The sequence below is a fragment of the Protopterus annectens genome, chromosome 4.part0 (genome assembly GCF_019279795.1).
Source record: "Protopterus annectens isolate FY-2018-M chromosome 4.part0, PAN1.0, whole genome shotgun sequence".
NCBI classification, from domain to species: domain Eukaryota; kingdom Metazoa; phylum Chordata; order Ceratodontiformes; family Protopteridae; genus Protopterus; species Protopterus annectens.
Genome location: NC_056733.1, coordinates 1,294,767,886 through 1,294,787,957, shown reverse-complemented (window position 1 = coordinate 1,294,787,957; position 20,072 = coordinate 1,294,767,886). Strand labels below are relative to the sequence as shown.

At 40.0% G+C, this 20,072-nt stretch overlaps 1 protein-coding gene across 1 annotated transcript in view; it reads right to left on the bottom strand.

Moving 5' to 3' along the window:
• The window catches only part of LOC122800440 (acidic mammalian chitinase-like), a 468,856-nt gene that overhangs the window by 74,986 nt on the left and 373,798 nt on the right, over positions 1 to 20,072 (bottom strand). The gene's annotated exons all lie outside the window — the stretch shown is intronic.

Genomic DNA, 20,072 nt, shown 5'->3' with positions numbered 1-20,072 from the left:
TTCTGGCTAGGCTTATAAATGCCTTTGGGCAGATAGCCTACTACCTACCTATGAACAAACAATAGTTGATGAGATAGTCGAAGACACTTATGTGAATGCACTACTGCATTCGCATAAGTGTAATTTGGCTATCTGCATGGAGATCGCATTACAGTGGGGATTGGAAATTCATCCATATTCCCACTGTAGTGCAATCTCTGAGTTAGAATATATAAGTGGGGGGTGTGGGGGTGCAGAGGGGCTTGCCCCCCTGCAAAATTGTGTCATGTCGTATAGGAGTCTGATTTACATCAGCTCCTATACAGCTATCATGTGCTGCTTTCGGCAACAATGTGGAATCAAATGTGTCAGGCATTTGGTTCAACATTGTCACTGTTTGTTTTTATTATTTTCGGTGTTACTATTTGTTGGTTTGAATGGCAAGTGTTTTGCCGTTGGAAGAAACAACAGTAAACCAATATCCATCTATCTATATATATATATATATATATATATATATAGAGAGAGAGAGAGAAAGATATATATATATATATATATATATATATATATATATATATATATACATTTATATGTTCGTGTGGGTATCTGTGTATGTGTGTGTGTGTGTGTGTGTGTGTGTGTGCATGTGTGCAGGTGAAAAGAACTAGTTATACATTTTAGTAGCAAAAATTATACTGCTAAACCCTAAATAAATATCCTGCTGAACATAAATATTACAGACAAAAAATGCAAAGGCAAGACTGCTTTTTATGATAAAGTAAATAAATAAATAATTCTAATATTTTTTTTTGGAGGTCAAAGCCTTCATACATCTCATACATATAGATGTACATTTCTGTAGCCTCCCACTTCGTCATCTTTGAGGTTATCTCTCAGACATAAGGGAAATATCCCCACTGCAGCAGCTTCAGACGACTATGAATGGTAGCACATATTGAAAAACACAGGTTCCCCACACAGTGAAACTGTAATATGAGTCCTGCACAATTTCCCTTGCATGCCACAAAAGAATGTCACTTGCCATCACACTAATGAGCTCTTGCCCAGTTAAATACTGTTCAACTGCTGTGAAAATCTGCATCACACAAACTTTAATAGTATGTAACACTCTACCTCCACACAGCTTAGTGCAGGTTTTCATGTGAGGATTTTCAATTAACATTGTCTGAGAAATATAAGAAGGCATCTGGGGACCTCAGATTAAATTGGCCTTTACCTCAAAAGAGTATTAATGACTTAGACATAAACCTATCTAATTCATTTAACGGTAACTGCTTATTCCTACATTGCTGAAAAGTAAAAATACTACAATTTATGAGCAGATTTCATCAAGAATGCTAATCAGCTGGTTCTGCTAGTAAAAACCTTGTCTATCATATGCTCTTCAGATGATTTTTAAGTGTTGAAAACTGTATCTACAAATTGCAATACTATACCCCAGATAGTCTTCTATGTCTGAGTAATTAATATGTCCTGGATGTGACTTTTGAAAAGGAAATATTGTTTTCCACTACATGAAATGGCTTTTTTTCTTAGAGCTTTAATGTGTTTACATCTCATCATATGTCCTTTTCTGGTTTCTTCTGTATTGGATCTAGGGGTATCTGCTTGTTTCATGGCAATAGCTTCTTGCTGCTCTGAGTGCTTGTCATTTGAGTTTTGAAGATTTACAATTTCTCCTTGATGAAGTGTAGATAATATTCTGGCTATCTTGTCTTAGTAACACTTCTGTGTTTGTTAAACACATTATCAAAATGATTTGACATTTGGTATGTGCTCTGGTTACAACAATACTGTAGAAACAGATACGTTCGACTTCATCTTCTCCCAAGTTAGGGCTTAATTTTCTCCAGGTCTCTCTAAATGTAATGAGAAAGCATTTATTCTTTTATATTACTGATTGTGAACATATCATAAACTTGACAGTTTCTTTCCATCATTTTAATTTGATGAGATATGCCAGGCCAGAACTGATATGAAGCCTTCCGCTGTCTCTTTATACTTTACCATCCCAATATGCATCTCTTGAAATATCTCTAATATTTTGTTATGTTGCTGATTGTCTATTATTATAATTATAGATTTGAACTAAAGACATTGTGAAAAATTTATTTTTATCAGAAAATAAATATTACAATTGGCTGGAAATGGAAGTAGTTCCTATTTGATCAGCTAGTCTGTGTGATGTTTCTCAGCATTTACATTTCTGGATCTGATTCAGTACATTGTACAAATTCTTGCAACCTGTTTTCAGACACTGTTAGGTAAGGCACTATGGATGTCACTTTTGAGTATCAATCTAGTAGTTAGGGTTGCCACCTTTTCAAATGCCCAAAGTGGGACAATTGTGGTACAAACATCAGATTTTGCAGGCTAAAACATACCCACGGCCAGTACAAATGGCAGAACTTCACTTTTTTGCCTAAATAAAAGCTTATTCTTGTAGCATTTTAGTTGCTTATGGTGTTTCTGATAACATTTAGGTGTTTCAGATACAGAATAACTTGTTTTATGCAACTATTACATAAAATATAGGAAATAATTTTTTGCCCTAAAATCTCAGGACATTGGCCATTTCTACAATTTTTTGCCGGACACAACTGCCCAAAGAGAGACTGTCCATCACAAAGTGGGACAGATGGTAACTCTACTAGTAGTTCAATTTTATTTTAACTAGGTCCTGCTTAGTACACCAGTAATAAATACTTCTTTGCCAGGTTTTTCCACAGTAGCCATGTCAAGTCTTTATAATTACAATAACATTTTCTTTAGACATAGTGGCACTAAATGTAGATGCTTAGGCACAAACATTTGCTGGGGTATGCAAACTTGTCTACCATAAATATATTTGTAGAATTAGTCACATTCATAAACAGTAATGAAAAGCTACTTTTTCTTATACACATGTCTGGTCTAAGTCAGATACTACTCTGGAACCACAGCCAACAGACTGACTTTGTTGAAATAATACTGCTGAATACCAGATTGATTGGTATCAGCTTGCCACACAATTGATTTTGTCACAGCATAGTAGCAATGAGTTGGAGATTCTGTCATAGGTTTCTTGATGATTGTGAAATGTTCACCTTATGCCAGCATGCAGTGTCATACTGTGTCATTTTTAAATAACTTTCTTAGTGACATAGACACTAAAAATGTGTTAGGAATCAACTTGGATAAGTTTCAAAGTGCTTGTCTATTCAGTGGTCTTTTAATTTAAATTACTGTTTTCATCTTGGCAGGATTGACTTGTTGAGACACATCACATATATTTGACAACTGTCACAAACGAATAGTGCTTTGTCACAGCTAGTAATGTTTTAAGTTCACATCATGCTACTTCTTATTTGCACCCCAAATTAGTATGGCTTTGATGATGTTTGCAATACCTTTTACATCTTCGGTGATTTTTACCACAGCTCTCCAAAATCCCAAGTGCTGAAGAAAATCCAAATTGCATTTTTGGGAATCTTTATCTTACTAATGGATACTAAATGTATGCACAACTTTGCCACAATCATAGTTTCACTTGGAACACTGAGAAATGCTTAACTCAAGGTACAGTGGAAGAAAACTCCCTCAATTGTCTTTATATTTTGGGGTTGGAAGCCCGAGGGAGACTCTGAGGAACCACACCAGAGTAAAACCAACACACCCCACAAACCAGTTATTACCAGAAGGTGGATGACATTATATTATGACATTATTACTATAGAAGCATTTAATAATCATATAATATGTTTACTGCCCTTGCCTGATGTCTGGCATTCCGCCTGTTGAATGCGCTCGGCGCCTGGTTCCTGATGTACGCGCCTAATATGCGCTAATGAAGCAAGGCAAAAAATCAAGCAATGAAGCGCCTTTTAAGTCGTTTTATTTTAGTGTTTAGTTACGAATAAGTTAAGTGACACATGGCGAGAGACATTTATAAAATAAGCTTATGTCCGTTGATGTCTTATTAGCGGCACTAAATATATTAATCATATTAAACTCAGGAGATCTAATGGCCCGTTACTTTTGCTTGCTGTCTACGTTGCTTTTAAAATGTTAACTCAGTTATGTTAGGCGGGTAAAACAAGGCGAGACCAGCTTTAAATAAGCAGCAGTCTCGTTGCTTATTTCTGCTGTTTAACTTTAAACCCGATATGGTGTATTTCAAACCGAGTTATACTAAGGGAAAAAGTCCGGCCGGACCTTTCCATTAGTATAACTTTCGACGACAATTGAGCAGCTGGCCAATCAAGTGCGTTTTTTAAGAGTCATGGTATAATAGTCAATAATGTTCCCTCTGAGTGGCTTTAAGTCTTGTGGGTCTGTACAGATTCTGATCTAGTTTAGTTTAGCTGCTATCCATAGCTCTCAGCTGTCCAGATTTTCACAGAATGTCCAGATGTTTGCCTCAGATTTTGGTTTGTTTCTCATAGAACTGTGTTTTCTTGCAAAATGTTGGCAAGGCATTGAAGACTGAAGTCAGAAAATTAATGACAGACATTTAAATTTCAGACTCTGTGTACTTCAGAAATTTTTGTTCATGCAAAACTTGTTATTCTATCAACTTTCGAAGTTTGTAAGAACAATATTTGAAAATTGTCCCTAATTTTTGGTATTTGTCCTCCCATTATTTACTGCTTTGTCCAGATTTCTTGCTCTAAAAGTTGAATACTACTATCACCATATTGATCCCCATTGGGTAAACTCAGTTTGTTTTGTGATCACATGTACCTGTTCCATTTGTTTACATTCCTTCTCAATTTTCTATCTCAGTATTACAGGAACCCTTTTTGATACATGAATAACTGGCTTTATCTTTGTCTTTTACTGACCTGCAATACAGCCAAGATCTGAGAAAAAAATAAACATACTGTTCAAACATATCAAATCTGTGTTAGACTTCATATTTTCCCTGGAACTATATGACAATCTAAATCCATATTTTGTTCTTCAGATGTGTCCTCTGACTCTTCTCTATTTTTTGAATGTTGATACCAATATTGATTTGTCTCCAGAATAAAAAAGGACATTTTTTGGGGAAAATAAGGTTGATTCAGATGTGGTGGTTGTTAACATTGTAAATCTGCATATAGAAACAGAGATTTCCAAAAACTTCATGAAAATGTTGACCAAAACTTAGTTTCTAATAAATTAGTTATTAATCAGGTTTTAATTTTGCTCACTCTTTTGCTTCTTTAATAAATAATAGTTTAGGTTTTGTTCTTAGTTCATATGTTTCACTATTTAATTAGGTATTGGATGTTAAGAGGTTTAGTCATTTGGTAAATCTGAAATACTGGTTCCATTCAAGAGGGACTTCTGAAGAGAATAGTGAAAACACTAAATTTCATTTTTTAAAATCTTTTCAACCTCCCTACCACTCAAGAGTTAGGGCATTTGAACAGTCAGTCATAAATTTAATTGATAGAAATCAAATGGATATTTTTCATATCTTTGGATCATATTTAACTAGTGATGAAAATTAGCCTTGGATAGGTTAACAAATAATCACAATGTATTAATTGCTCAGGCTGACAAAGGGGTGGCATGGTAATTTGGTCAATGAAAGAATATAAATTGGAAGCCTATGAGCAACTTAATTATGCTAAAACATATGTATTTATAGAAACTGACCCCACTGTTATGTTAAAAAATGATGAATTTTACGCTGAAATGGTTACCAATAATGTTATAACTAATGAAGTTATGCAGCAGTTAATTGTTAAATCACTGAGTATTCAAAAATTGTATCTCCTGCCCAAAGTACATAAAGGGGTCACACTTACACCAGAATGGCCTACTGTTTCAGTAAATGGTTCCCTCACTCAACCCCTTTCATCTTTTTTAGAATAGGTCCATAGGTGTTTACCAGACTAATGACCACAAGGGCCTTTTTAAAGCCTAGCCATCCACCCCAAATCTCTTAGAAGTGCTGGTGCCCTTGATAAGTGTAAGCAGGGACTTGGGAGATTAAACATTTACAAGCAGGGGCCTAGGAGATGAACCACTTACAGTTTTCCTGTGTCCATTAAAGGCACAGGTGCCACTCCAAGGATGAATTTCTTTTTCCCTATCCAATTGTCCAAGTTACACTTGAATTGGGTTATGGATGAACTCTGCTTCACATGGATGGGGAGCCTGTTCCAGAGATTGGGGTAGTCTGTGGAATACATACCTGTCTCTCCAGCAGGTCCTATTTATATCACAGGCAAGGTTTAAGTCTTTAGAATGGGTAATTCTCCTAATGTTTGTTTTGAAGAAATGCAGGAGGTCCATCAGAGTGAGGTCTGACAATCCCCTGTATGTCAAGAATAGATCTTCCCCTCAACAGCCTGTAGGAAACAGAATACAGGGATAGGGCCATGAGGTGGTCTGCATAGGACATTTTACTTGTGCCCTGTATTCTTTTAGTGAGGAACCATTATAGACATTCCATTTGTTAGATATTTCTGATTAAGTACATACCAAAGGGGGCATTGTACTCAATGATAGGTCTGATGAATGCCAAATACAGTGGAACAATGATTTCTTTGGCCCTAGATGCCATACCTTTGTTTATAAGTTGCGCAGCATAGAATGATTTTCTCACTACTGTAGACATGTGATGGTCAAGGGCTAGATTACCGTCTATGTATGTCTCTAAGTCCCTGACAACTGGGTCACCTCTAACAGGTGTGTTCTCAAAATGATAGTTACCAGAGGTGGATGACCTCTCAAAAGATACTATTATGCATTTCTTGGCATTTAATTTCAGTCCATGGATCTGTCACCCATTGTTTGTATGTGTCAGCCCTTCCTGGAGAACATTTGTGACGGTGTGGGATTCAATGATAGCTTCTAATTTGTAGTCATCTGCAAATTTCGTCAGCCAGAGACCATTGACATTGGCCTTGATTTCAGAGAAGTAAATGCCAAAAAGGAGTGGTCCAAGGACCAATTTCTGAGGGGCTCCACTTGTGACTGTCCTCTTTCTAGAGGTGGACTTCCCAATACTAACTTCCTGGATCCTGTCTGTGAGCCAGATGGCTATCCACTGGGTGACATATGGGTTTGTACCTAACCTCTTGAGTTTGTCAACAATGCCTGAGTGAGTTATTGTGTCAAATGCCTTGACCAGGTTAGTTGGCAGTGTGAACCATTTTGACCTCATCCATTGCTTTGGTGACCTTCTCAAAGAAGTCCACCAGACTGAGTAGGCATGACCTGCCTTTGATGAAACCAAACTGGGTTGTGTCCAGTTTCTGGAGGTTTGCTCTATCCTTACTGATCATTTCCATGATAATTATTTCCATGGCTTTGCATATAAGACTAGTGAGACCTATAGGACTGTATTTTCCAGGGCTTGTAGGGGTCAACCTTTGTGCAGAGGGATGAATGTTGCTGTTCTCCATTCATGAGGCATGAAGCCTGTTTGGTGGCTACAGTTAAATAGCAATTCTAGAGGGCCTGATAGGTTATGTTTCATGCTATTTAGAAGAAATCCTGGGATATTGTCTGGGCCCATTGATGCAGTGTTCTTTGCCTTATAGAGAGCATTGAAGACCTGCTCCCTAGTTATAGCAGGGAGAGTTATATTTGATGGTATTTCCTTAGTGAAGATTGAGGGGGAGATGGGTAAAGTTGGACTGAATTTGTCTGCCAGTAGGTTTGCTATATCTTCTGGTTCAGTATAGGTGGCTCCATTTACAATGAGCTCTGCACATAATTGTGTATTGCCTCTAAGGTTATGGACATAGTTAAATAATGCCTTGTGCTTGTCCTTGGCCTGGGAGGCAAACTTTACCTCAAATTTGGCTTTGATAGACTTTATTTATCCTCTGAGTTTAGTTTAATGAGAGAGATTTTATCCTAATGCATGCTGTACCTCCTAATTTTTGCCACAATTTTCTTCCTTCTGTTATACAGCCTATTGATTTTGTGATTCCACCAGGGTGGCTTGTTTTTGAATTAGTTCTATACTTATTCCTTGTGGGTATAGCTACCCCTATGCAGCTATTGACATGCTTGTGCAGGGTTTCTGTGAACAGTTCTGCATGGGCAGCAGTGTTCTCAGGGTTTAAGGGGGCTTGAAATTTTGCCAGGTTATGACTTAATAGCTGGAAATTAACCTTAGTGTAATTCCTGAATGTTCTAGGGTTAGCTGGGGGTCAATGTTTAATTTTTACTTCAAAAGAGACCATTATGTGGTCTGACCTTATCAGGGAAGACATTACACTTGGGGGTGTGCAGCGCTCTCCTATATTAGTGAGGACCAGATCCAGTATGTTTGCACCCCTGGTTGGTGTACTGACAATTTGGTCCAGGGAGTTTGTGTTTACAAAATCCAGGAAAGTCTGTATCTGTATGTTTGGTGTCATATAGGCATCTCAGTTAATATTGGGGTAATTATAGTCACCCATGAATATTGTACTGGGTTAGATGGTGAGTGTTTCGATTAAGTTTAAATACATGGCATGGGTTTCCTAGGACATAGAGGGGGTCTATAGCTTGCAAGGAAGTAGTATTGGATTTTGCCTATAGTGATTTGAACATGGAGTAGCTCAAGTGCATTGTCCTGTTTGACCAGCCTTGAGGTATATTTATTTTTGATGTAAATCAAGACACCTCTGCCTTTAGTCCCTATCTGTGTAGTAGCTGTTCTAAATGTGTGGAGGGCATTATAACCTTGCACTGCTGGTGTGTTCATTGCGGCTGTAAACCATGTTTCAGTGACTGCACATATATCAGCATTCTCTAGGGTGAAGAGAGCTTCTAGGGAGTGTTTTTTTTTTTGTTTATTGAGCAGTAAGACCTTTTGATTTTCTTGGTTTTGATTCACTATGTTGGAAGTACTTTCAGTTTGGCATTGCCTTAGAAAGGTACTATGAGGAAGACAATGTTTTAGCCAATATTTGAAAGTCTAAAGGGGAGAGGTACAGACCATTCCTGGCAAAGCAGCATGGTTTGTTGATATTGCACCCCCTTAGAATGACACCGGAAACTAAGCCAATTATTAAAGTCATTCATCTTTTGTTCGTATTGTGGCATCATCCTTGGAGAAGGTAAAATGCTGATCAATGCTAGGCTGATATCAGCCTGGGACACATATTTTGAGAACTTCATGATGTCTCTGTTCATATAGTCTAGGGAGTTACATCTCAAGTCATTTACACCCACATGGACTATGACTGAGTCATACTGGCACTTGTGGTCCAATGATTTGAGTGCGTACATAATGTGGCAGATCCTAGCCCCTCATAAACAACTGATTGTGACTTTCTCCTTACACAGCCTGGTGACAGGGACATCAGTGTGTCTCATGATGCAGTCTCCAATGACCAGAGTGTTGGACTGTTGGTAGCATGCCTCGTGGGCTTACACGTAGAGGCTCTATGAGATGTGGCTGTATGTGTTGATGTGAGTGTTGTTTTGAAAGAGTGCATCTGGGATGGCTGAGGGTGTTTGTTATATGTCCTTCATCTATGAGGTCTTTGAGGTTTAGAAAGGTAACATTTAAGTGCCTCATCATTTGTGGGTCTATATGTCTGCTTTGAATTGTGTCTGATGGGTGTTTGTGAAGAACTTTTATGTGAGAGCTTTGCCTCCAGTGATATTGTGTAAATACATTTTCACATACATATCAGTTTGAGAATAAACTGGTTATCAGTAAACATGAGGGAATTTCTACATTGACTCAAGATCCCCATATGCACCAAGCTGGTAGCGGAGGTAATGGGAAAGTTCATATCAATGGCAACAGACCCTTTTTTATTGATTAGACAGGTGGAGTGAGAATATAAAGCAATGTCAGGTGTATCTGGTTTGCATCTCTGGGGGCAGTGCTTTTCACTGCAAACTAGTTGCCCTGTGTTCAACTAGGTATTGGTGAAATTTCATTCATGTTGTTACAGGAAAAATGTCAGTCAAGGTGTCTGTGTCTATACAGGGCAGTGTGAAACACTTGAGGGGAACTAATAATTAGAGCCTGAAAATGTAAGGATGAAGTATTTAAGCAGATATGCTGAAGTTAGAAACAAATCAAGTAGTACATACTGAAAACAAAGAATTAGCTTTTTAAGAAATATGAAAAGAGAGGAGTTGCATGAATGCCTACTGCCTGGCTACTACTGGTGTTGGTCTCACCACAGCTTCACTCTGCTGGGATGGATACAATGCTCCTTTGCTTCTTCTCTCATCAGAAGCAAAGCATTACCACTAACCCTAACATGAGAAGCAGGCCACAGCCTGTTTAGTGATCCACATCTTGTCCCAGATGATGCAAGGCTCTGTAGGCTTCTTGTAGCCTTTTCCTGGTACGTGCCCTGAATAGCAACCAGATCAATCAGGAATGTCAAGCACAGACACTCACTGCCCAACTAGAAACACTTAGGAATCAATGTACTCTGCTCCTTCTCTCACCAGAAGTAGAATAAATGCACCATTTCCAAGCTGTCACCTATACAGCAGTTATTAGGCTTTCCAATGATCAGCACTCTCCAGGAAATAATGTCCCTGTGCTCCTTCTGTCAGCAGGAAAAAAACAAAGTGCTAATCCCAAGATGACTACTGACAGGCAGAATGTGGGATATCTGATAATTAGTTTTCTTGCAATAGATGTTGCAGATTTTAAAGGTAAAATGGAAAAAATGGGTTAATATCCTAAGCACTGAAGTGTACACTAAGTGGTTAGATATGAAAGAGGGGTAACTTAAGCTTTAGCTGTCTAAGTGGAGAGCCACAAATTTTAAAAGAGCAACATAGACTGAAAGGGGGTGGGCACTTTGAATTCTGGTTCTATGGAATAAAGTGGGATGGCCAATAAATTTAAATAGTTGAAGGAGAGTGATTACACAAAATTATAATTTTGTGCTTACTCACAACAGCCACTGAAAGAAGAGAGGGGAAGGAGATATGTGGTCAAATTAACACAAGGCCAGATAACTAGAAAAACAATTGAGTTTAAGAACACAACAGCACCAGGGTGGAAAACATTCACAAGAGACACCACTGTAGTCTCTTTCCTAGGTTTAATATGCAATTAATAGCAGAATACAAGTAAAACACAGTGTAAAGAAAGCAAATCACAATATATAAAATAGAAGAAGGCAATAAAGTAATACAAAATGCAAGAAAGCAAACGCAAACTAACATTTGCCTCACAGCAAGTTGTGGCAGAGTCTAGGTGAGCTTTCCAGTATTTATTATTTATTTTTATTTAACATTTGTTGACCGGGAATGTCCGACTAGGTTCCACAGAGCCTGTTTAGATGCATGTCTTTGGAATGTAGTAAAATAATTTTATCTTAAACCGTTATTGTCATTTGTCAGGCAAGACTGAATGATATCATTGCATTTTTAGCCATCATTAATCAGGTGTTACTACAAAGTAATATTGTTTTATGCCCTTTGGATGTTGAGGGTTAGCAATTCTGAATATAAAGGCAATACTGCATGGCAAAGGCCTTGAGATTTCAGATTATTGGATACTTTGTATCCCACAGGTTTCAACAGATTTTTGTTTGTCATTTGTTTTTGGAAATGGAAGTTTTTTTTATTTTGATAATAAAGGCCATCTCCAAATATGTGGCACAGCCATTAGGACTAATTTTACGTAGATATATGCTGATTTATATATGGTTTACTTTGAGGCAAACTAGATATATGATGAATAATTTAATTGTTCTTCTTCTCTTGTTATCTGGAGGCTTTTGTGTGATTATTGGAATTTATGGAGAATGACATTATGGCAATATCTTCTTTTGTAAAATCATCATACATCATGTTACATCATAACGATTTTGGGTTGAGGTTTACTTGCAAATTTAGTTTATTTAAAGCCACTTTTTTGGATGTGTCAATAACTAAGTTATTGGATAGTACTTTTTTTGGATGTGTCAATAACTAAGTTATTGGATAGTACTTTTAAGACATTATATTACAAACATTTCTTTAAAAGTTATTTTTGTGTGCATCTAGTTGGCATCCCCCACAAGTGGTTGATAATATCTCTTATTCTCAATTTGTTGGGATGAATATGTAGTAGCAAAATTGATTTGAAATTACAGATGGCATTTCTACATGTTAGATTTTTAAATAAGAGGTACAATATTGAATTTGTTAATACTGCACTTGACACACTAAAACCAAAACAGAGGCTTGAATTATTGAACCACAATGATGCTGGTGACAATGTTGAAATTTGACAATGGTCTAGATCGACAGATGCATTTTGTCACTACTTATGGTAGCGACATATACAAAGTCAAGTCAATTTTCTATAGATTTTGGCCTGTGTTGTCAGCTGATAGGATCTTTAATGCTGTGGTCCCTGAACACTGATGCTTTTCATTTCATAGGGGTAGATCAATTAATAATCAATTAGCCACATATAAAGACCATTTCAGGTAAAAACTAGATATATTTTGGGCAATAAACCTACTGGGGTTTTCCACGTAGTATTTGTGTGTTTTTTGCCATATACATACATTTATATATCTATATCTATATATATATATATATATATATATATATATATATATGTATTTATAAAACCAAATTTTTTTCAAAAAACACTCAAAGTATTTGATATTAAATGAGCTTATTACATGCAATACAGACTGGACAATTTAATTATGTACAAGTATATGTACTACGTTTTATGTGGGGAAAACTTTGGGACCTTTTAAACAAAGACTATGGGGGGAATTTAATAAAGTCTACATGGACTTATTTGCCATGTAGGCATAGTGGCACGGTGCTTACATGGAAGTAAGCAGATGTGCGATCCAGTAAAGGGAGCTGAGGAGCATGCACAAGCGTGTAAACATGGAAGTGTCCGTAGCATGCAAATCACCTCAAAAGCAGGTGAAATGCATGCATATGAGGCAGGTACAGCGATCCAGCAAGCAGATATGCAGTTGTGCAGACCCTGTATTAGTGTCTGTAATGTACATGGAAAAATTCCATGTACAGGATGTAAAAATGATATCAGGGCTGTAAAAGTGCACTGACAGTGGCAAAATAGCATAGGAGACACAGTTATGTGCAAAACTAACCACCATGTATCCAAAACCATATGGAAAATAATGTAAAACAATTTTTTTTACACTAGGTATGTTTGCGTGGCATTTTGCAGTGCTCAAACATGTCATTATGGAAAAAAAATATATTGTAAAAAACAGAATTTGTGGGGTCTATATTACCTTATCAAAAAACATCTTCGTCAAGTGCCTCTTCATCAACCAGCAAATAGCAAACTCCCAAATCTTTGAACAGCTACTTCAGCAAATTTTTTCCCAGGGGAAAAAACCCTTGGCCATCATCAGGAATTTGCCCTTTTCCCTACTGTAGTGTGATCTTGGAGTTGGTATATTTAGTTAGGGGGATGTGGGGGGCAAAGACCCTCACATTGGGGGGATGGGGAAAGTTTGGTTTTTGGTTGGCAAGCGATTTTTTTCTCCTGTGAAAAAATTCACTGAGGTGGCCATTCAGAGATTTGGGAGTTCGCTATTTATTGGTTAATGAAGAGGCGTTCGATGAAGACATTTTTTGGTAAGGTAATATAGACCTGAATTTCTGAGTATGTAAGAGTAATTCATTACAGGAGCCTGTGTGGAGTATGTACAATGTAGGACTGCTGTGTTTGCTAATGAAGCAGGGCCTGAAACTGCGTAGTTACCAGGTACTGTGCACGGATCTGTATGCAAACAAGCCGGGGATACTGAATAGCACAAATGGTTATCTGTGTCTGCAGATCCCATCAATGTAGGCACAGAAACATGTTGGAGTCTGCAGAAGAGGTAGATGACATCAAAAGGGGGTGTGTCCACAAACCTTTAAGTGCACTTGAGCTCAGCAGCACTTGTTTATGTGGCGCCACTCTGCTGAGCAGGGGGAGGTGTCCGGTGACTGCTAAACTTTGTTTATGTTTGCAGCATGGGTCTGCACAGTGTGCCACATTGCTCAGAAAGGAAGGCTGTCAAAAAAAATTTTGGCTGAGAAAGCCAATGAGATACTCATGACTGCTGAACCCTGTTTCACTTAAACTAGGGCCATTAAACTCCTTAATGATGTACTTGGCAGGTGGAATGCATCATAGCTAGCCAATCATACAGAGTACACCTACAGTAGAGCACTATAAAGTATGCATACACCCTACAATCTGATTTTACCCCGTACTCTGCACCATTGGAGTACAGACTTGGGAATTTTAATCTAGAGAATGCTATGAACTGTGGCAGGTCTGCTACATATGTATGTGCTAGATGCTGAGGTCAATGCAGCTGCTGCTAATGCTGACCATAGGCCTAGACTGAGAAGGAGAAGAGTGTTCAGGCTCAGGGTAACCTACCAGGAGCTACATCAGCTGGAGATTTTAGAGTACTACAGAATGGACAGGGACATACTACAACAACACAGTGAGCTCTGCTGCCCTCAACTCAGATGCAGAGCCAACAGAGGGGAACCCATCCAAGTGGAAACAAAGGTATGTGTAGCCCTTAGGATACTAGCTACAAGTACTTTCCAAAGACCAACTGGGGACATGGGGTCTCACAGGCATCTACTTCCAGGATACTCTATCAGTTTCTGGAAGCCATGCTACCACATGCCAGTGAGCACATTTAATTTTTCCTCACCCCTGAGGAGAGGGCCAGCAGTATGCGACTCTTCTACCATGTAGCACATTACCCTGAGGTACTGGGTGCCATAGATTGCACTCATATACACATCCAGGCACCACCCGGTGATAAGGGTAGAATCTACATTAACCACAAGGGGTATCATTCCATCAACTGCCAGGTCATGTGCAGGCATTATCATGAATGTGTGTGCTGGCAGCCCTGGAAGTTATCATGACTCCCATATACGGAACACATCACAGCTGTACCAGATGTTTGCTAGGGGGAACATCCCCCATGGCTATTTACTTGGTAATGGTGGGTATGCAATTGAACCGTGGATGATGACACCCATCAGAAATGCACACCCACCGAAGAATGCCATAATGTGGCACACACACAAACCAGGAATATCACAGAGCATGTTTTGGACTGTTGAAGTCACGATTCCAGTGTCTTGATATATCTGGTGGAGCCTTTCAGTACTCTCCAGCCACATGTGGGCAGATGTTCACAGTATGTTCCATGCTACACAATATGATCCTGTGGAAACAACTGCAGCAGGATCAGCAAAGGGAAGGAATACACAGACCCCCAACAGTGCCTAGGTCACCACAGCTGCACCCACAGGGGGACTCGGAAGAGGAACCCCCTGAGGCTGTCCCTGTAGGCAGACGTAGGTATGCCCAATATGCCCTGGCCTTGGCCAAGAGACAACACATAGCACATGCACTGACAACCTAGAGCCCTAGGGACTGACATTGTACTCCGACTCCCATACATATCAGTAAAAATGATGCCAGCCATGCCATACAACCTGTACTTCACCATGTATTGGCTGTGGACTTCATGCATCAGACAGAGTCAGCCCCAAACCACAGGTCTGTCAACTGCTGCATTTGCAAGGTAAGTCAGTCTCCTGTACACCACTTGTAAGGGGCACTGCAATATGGTAGCATATGTATGGACCTGCTGCATGTATGTAAGAGAATATAGTGGGCTATATATAGTGTGCTACAGGGCTACCTGCTGAGAGCTATAGTGGGGTACTGGTTTACTCGTACAGATCTAACAGCCACTTGGGATAACAGGTACTCTGTTCATTAGTATGTGCCCCATAACAGCCACTAAGCCACATGGCTGGAAACTCTACAACAGTAGTCAAGGGAGATACCAAACAGTGGGGTCACAGGACAGGTCTATGCCAGCACAGCATAGGCTGCTTGTCCCCCAACCCAAACACATCAGTGTTGCCTTACAACTGCTGTAACAGTAAGTCTGCAATGATATACCAGTTCTATCTTGTAGACAGTGTGAGGGATGAAACCTCTCTGTCTGGTGGCTGGTCTGGCTTAGTGGGTCAGGGACAGTGGCATGTGTGATGGTGCTGGTCACTCAAACCTGGCAGCATCGAACATCTTTTGTATACTCATATGGTGAGATACTCATATGGTGGTAGTCCCACAGACTGTCATAACCCCTCAATCTGTTACTGCAAGAAAACTGGACAATGTCAGACTGAATGGGGGCACAAGAGGCCAAACCTACAGACAGACATTATACATGCTCTGAGTAACATAGCAGATGGCTAGTATAACACCAGGCTGCAACAGGTCAGATAAGCTGCTGGATGTAAAGGCCATCTGTGACATGTGTCAGTAAGTACAACAAGTCAGTGACTGATGTACAGTATAGCACCAGGAAACCATAAATGTATGAGGAACACAGCAGACATATGGGGTGAAATGCTGGACATTCTGCAAAACCATGTACAGGGACAAATATGCAGACTGTCACCCTGTGTGTGGTGTTTCCCCATGTACCCCAATCACATTACACCTCTCAACCTTTTACAGCAGGAAATCTGGCCAAATAAAATGAATAAAAGTGCGACCAAGGCCCACAACTTGGGACAGGTTTTAAATATTTGCTCCTACAAAAGTAGAATGTTGATAGAATATCAGATCCTGCTGTGGATGCAGTCTGAAACTCAAATTTCTGTCATTATTTATGTACTTCAGTTTTCACTGATTTGCCACTAATTTGCTAGAAAATAGCAATGCTATGTAAACCGCAGCCAAAAATATGCGGCAAAAGTCTGGACAGTCTGTGAAGCTCTCTACAGTTCTGCAGTTTGAGTTGCATATTAAGGTCAGCAAACAGCTGAGGAAGGCTTTGGACAATATCAGGAAACTGCAGTACTGTGGTAACAGGTGCAGCAGCCAATGGCCTGCAGCATACAATAATCTCGGACTGGAATACAGGTAGCTCTGGCCTGGAGTCACCTTGTAAGTACTGACAATCACACTGGGCATCATCCTGCACTTAGCTAACTTGAGCCCAAGTCTGTTGCCTCTACCGCCAAGGACCTGCAATGTGGAAATATGTCTGTACATACATACAGCTAAATATACATATCTGTCTCTTCCTATCTCCCTCAAGCTTGATTAGTGTCTCTATCAGTATGTGGCACACACACACACACACACACACACACACACACACACACATATATATATATATATATATATATATATATATATATATATATATATATATATATATATATATATCAGTTTATAGCCTGCTACAGACCACCCTCCCAAACCCAAGAACCCCACTCGGCCTTCCTGAGAACAGTGGAAAATATGAAGGTCTCTCCAAACACCATTATATTGGGTGACTTCAACTACCCAAACATAGACTGGGAGCATTACTCTAGCTCCAACACCCTAGCCCAAAGGTTCCTAGAATTTATAAACTCAAATGCTATGGAACAACTTGTTACCACTCCCACAAGAGGGGAAAACATGCTGGACCTGATCATCACCAACATGGGGACTCTATGCTCCAGACCAGAAGTGTATCCCTCACTGGTAAGATCAGACCATAAACTAATCTCACTGTATATTCACATCCCGATCCCACCCCCTGCCCAGAAAACCACAGTGAAAAACTTCTCTAAAGCAAATTTCACACTCCTCAAAACCGAGGTAGAATCCTTCAAAGCCCCAGGGCCTGTGGAAAATATGGCCCAGACTGCAGAATCCTTTATAAATGCATTCTATGAACACCTTCAGGAATGCATGGATCTTGCAATCCCAAATAAAACCAAGACCCAATCCTCCAAAGGTAGACGTCCTGTCTGGTGGACCCCAGCCATAAACAAACTATACAATAGAAGGAGGAAGCTACTACATGATAGAGCAAAATCCCAAAAAGGGAAGGCATCTCTGATCAGTATTAGCAAAAAACTATGGGCACTCATAAAATCGTCTAAGGCCAGCTTTGAGAGAAAAATTGCACAGGACACTAAGGATAATCACAAGGCTTTCTTTAGTTATGTTAGGAACCTGGGTGGGAATTCCCAGATATGCTCAGAATTAGTCCAAAATGATAAAAAATACACTGAACCCACAGACATTGCCAACATCCTAGCTGACAGGTTCACCACAAACTCTCCCCCCTCCCCACCAAAAGGGCAAATATCTATCCCAGCAGAGTGCTGCCCCCCTGACATCTCAGATGCTCAGGTAAGAGCCGCCCTCTGCAAAGCAAAAAACACAGCATCAATGGGACCAGACGGTGTCCCGGGCTGCATCCTACATGAACTCCAAGAAGAGCTAAACCCAAACATAAAACTACTGTTCAGTCTCAGCCTTACTACAGGATATGTACCCAAAGAGAGGCGTACAGCAACAGTGGTCCCGCTCCACAAAGGTGGTGCCTCGACGGATCCTGGAAACTATCGCCCCATAAGCCTGACTAGCTTGGTCTGCAAAGATATGGAAAGGATCCTCATGGACCTCATAAATAAAGATATTGGGGACCAACAGACACTTAATCCTACCCAGTTAGGCTTTGTTAAGGGCAGATCCCGCCTCTTAAACCTGGTCGATTTCTTTGAAACAGTCACTAAGGCCATTGACAAGGGGAAGGTGGTCCACACAGCCTACATGGACCTTGCAAAAGCCTTCGATACAATACCCCACTTGGGCATTATAGATAAGCTCACCAGCTTAAATATAAACCCCTATGTCACTAGATGGGTTGCAAACTGGCTCAAGGACATAACCCACATGGTTAGAATTTCTGGAGCCATGTCAGACTCCAAACCAGTTACAAGTGGCATCCCACAAGGCTCAGCCCTGGGACCTCTCTTGTTTGGTATATATTTCTCGGAGGTACAGGCCAACATGGAAGGACTGTGGCTGACCAAGTTCGCAGATGACTGCAAACTGGGTGCCATAATCGACTCTCCAGCCGACACAAGCATCCTCCAAAAGGACCTCATAGAAACAGACAACTGGTGCCAGAGCGATGGCCTCAAGCTAAATGCCAAAAAGTATATAGTCATCCCCTTTGGCAAAAACAAAGTTCCCACAAATTACCACACAGGTGGTAATCCACTAAGTGCAGAAGAAGTAATTAGGGTCCTGGGGTCCCAAGTTGATAGCAATCTCTCATTTGACAACCACGTGGCCAAAGTGGTTAGAAGAACATTTTATATAGCCCAACTAATCATGAAGGGATTCACATCTAGATCAGGGGAGGTCATCGTGCCTGTTTACTCATCCCTCATCAGGCCCATAATTGAGTACAATGCCCCTTCTGGGATGTACCTTACCAGACACCTGCAGCAACTGGAAAGACCCCAAAAGTTCCTCACCAAGAGGATCAAAGGGCTCAAACAGATGCCATATGCTGCCTGGTTAAAGAAACTCCAGCTGTACTCAGAGGCATACCGCCTGCTCAGAGGCGATCTGTGCCTGACGTATAAAGCCATGTCCAATGCGGAATTAATGGACATGCTGCACCTCAGAAAATCCAAATCCCATCGAGCTACGGGCTTGAGAGACTTGAACCTCAGCACTGAAATAAATAGGACATGCTGGAGGGACAGATTCATAACCCAGAGGCTTCCTTCACTCTGCAATAAAATCCCAGTCCAGGTTAGGCAGAGTCCCTCAATGACTCTCTTCAAGAGGAATCTTGATGAGTGGATGGGAGATTGTAGGTTTACCCCGGGTATCACTTCTGTGTCACTGTTAGACAGTGGCACAGTATACTAACCTCGAAAAAGGGCATAGCAAAATTAATTTAAAATGGGTGGTGAAAGCCAAACACACTCTGGCTAGGCTTATAAATGCCCTAGGGCAGATAGCCTAGTATGTATATATAGCTATATAAAGTACAATGATACATAGACTCTCCACATACTTCTACATAATACATTTACACTAGTGATACACACTACTTTGGAGACAACCCTGTTATACAAATTGATACAGATATAGGCTGGGGTGATGTACGAATGTTGCCACATACCCCTTAATGTTGTGGTTATCTGCACATACACATAACAGCTGTCCAATGGCATCTGACCAAGACTGCAGCAGTACATAATCCACTCACCCACAGACCCCTGAGCCTGCAGGCTGTCATCCTGCATCCAGACATAGGTACACATGAGGTGTAATGTAC